The 2,581-nt window shown below is 36.9% G+C and overlaps 1 pseudogene; it reads left to right on the forward strand.

Annotated features, from left to right (window-relative positions):
- On the forward strand, positions 595-1,561 carry LOC100524484 (annotated as a pseudogene).

Genomic DNA, 2,581 nt, shown 5'->3' on the forward strand with positions numbered 1-2,581 from the left:
AATACTTTACTCAGTACCTTTGCAATAGGTATTCCTGTGCAAGGCACACGCTTCCCATGTATGCTCATGGACAAAGAGCTCTCTACCTTGAGATCTCTGTTCAAATGTCATCTGGTTAGCATGTCTTGCCCCAACATGCATAAAAAGTACTATCAATTTACCCACTCCTTTATACCTAATTTATTTTTCATATAACACCTGCAACCATATAAAAATGTATATAATTTTTATTTGCTTATATTCTGTATTCATAACTGAATCTTAGCAGCATTTATTTTTTTAGCACACTATACTCTCTGCATAGACAGTACCTGGAACTTTGTACCAATTCATTTTTTTTTGCAAATGCCTAAATCAATTTCTCATTAAACTGTTAATACATGACATCTTGGGGAAAATACTGACAGGCAGAAAGGTTGCTAACTAGAGCTAGCACGGCAGGTTCCCTAAAGAGCACAAAATCCATGAGCAGAATATTGAAATTAATTTATTTGTGGCATTATATGAGTGGTACTAGTTTAATAATGTGATAATGCTCATTTATATGAAAATTGGTCATGTTCTTTTCCTCTTTCTTAGTACTCACCACACGACATGGCACCAAGGAATCAAACAGGAATTTCAGAAATTCTTCTTATGGGATTTTCAGAGGAATCAGAATTGCAACCTATCGTATTTATTCTTTTCTTCTGCAAGTACCTGATCACAGTGTTTGGGAACCTGCTCATCATCCTGGTTGTCAGCTCAAATTCATACCTCCACAGTCCCATGTACTTCTTCCTCTCCAACCTGTCCTTTGTAGACATCTGTTTCACCTCCACCATCATCCCAAAGATGCTATGGAATATCCAGACACAGAGCAGTTATCCCCTTTAAAGGCTGCATCATCCAGATGTATTTTTTCACACTCTTTGCAGGATTGGACAGCCTAATCCTGACTGTGATGGCCTATGACAGATTTGTAGCCATCTGTCACCCCTTGCACTACACAGTCATTATGAATCTCTGGTTCTGTCTACTGCTGGTTCTGGTGTCCTGAATCATAAGTGCCCTGCATTCCTTATTAGAAAGCTTAATGGTGTTGCAACTGTCCTTCTATCCAGTCTTAGAAATACCCCACTTTTTCTGTGAACTCAATCAGATTATTCAACTTGCCAGTTCTGACACCTTTCTCATTAATGTGGTGATGTATTTTGGAGCTGTGTTGCTGACTGGTACTTCCCTCTCTGGTATCCTCTACTCTTACTCAAAGAGAGTTTTCTTCATACAAGGAATCTCATGTTCTCAAGGGAAGTATAAAGCATTTTCTACCTGTGCATCACACCTCTCAGTTGTTTCCTTATTTTATCGTACAAGCTTAGGAGTGTACCTTAGCTCTGCTGCTACCCACAGCTCCCACTCAAGTGCAACAGCCTCGGTGATGTACACTGTGGTCACACCCATGCTGAACCCCTTTGTCTACAGTTTGAGAAATAAGGACTTAAAGAAGGGTCTGAAAATACTCCATAGAAAGGTAACTGTAAAAGGTCCTCTTGTCCCAGGGCTTAAGAAGTGTCCTTGAATGTAAGGTCAAAGCTCAAAGCTTGAGACAAACGTTGCCAGCCTTTGATCAAACTGCAGAAGTAGAACTCCCTCTTCTAATTTCCTTGGAAATTCCATTTTAATTCTGACTTCTCTACATAATTTATGTAACTCATTTTTAAGCCTTGTGAACTTTCTAGTATTCAAGAGTTTTTCCCTTTCTTATTTCCAAATTGTATTCCCAACCTTGGATGTGACATATTTGGAAATTCTTATATACTTCAAGGGAGTACAAGGATCTTTTAAGAATAGTTTTTTTCTCAAATGAAATAGATCATACAGAGCATTTTTTTTAATAGTCATGAGTTGTACTACTCCTGTACGGGGAAAATTCCTCTTAGCAATCATGACTCTTTATATAACACTATTACAGATAAAAATCTGAGGCCTCTCTTTCTCAATCGTGTGAATATCATTTTGCATATCACTACCTTAATTGATGTTCATGATAGTCCAAAATTTAACATAATTGTTGTTATCACTAATGGTGGTTATTTTCCTATTCATTAGGCTTTTGTTCTGCTACACAGCTTATGCCATCTATGTGCCTACCATAATTTTATGCAAAAAATTGATAATAAAATGTACGTCTCCAAGCACAATCCACAGAGAAAGAAAAATGTTTAAAAGTGGATATAATATTGTTTTAGACTACTATTGATCTTCAGCATGATAAATTAACCCTTCATTGTCAGACTTTTGCCATCCTGATGCCCTCGTACTTGGTAAGTGTCTGTTCCTAAATCAGATAAGTTAAGATAGGTAAACAATAGTCGTGAATTAAATAGTCAGGGTTATGGGAAATCCAAGACAGCTGCTTGGTTCTTCCCGGCTCCCTGGCAAACCCAATAATGAAAAAGAAATTGTTATAAAATGTGTTTTCCATTTGGAGTGTACTTTCTACAGTCCAAATTTGGTTATATTTGGTTAAAGTGAGGGTAATTTTAAAGAAAAACATTGTTTTGATTCATATTCTAGTTTTGTGTATTGAGATTAGTGT

This window comes from Sus scrofa, chromosome 2 (assembly GCF_000003025.6).
Source record: "Sus scrofa isolate TJ Tabasco breed Duroc chromosome 2, Sscrofa11.1, whole genome shotgun sequence".
Classification (NCBI taxonomy): domain Eukaryota; kingdom Metazoa; phylum Chordata; class Mammalia; order Artiodactyla; family Suidae; genus Sus; species Sus scrofa.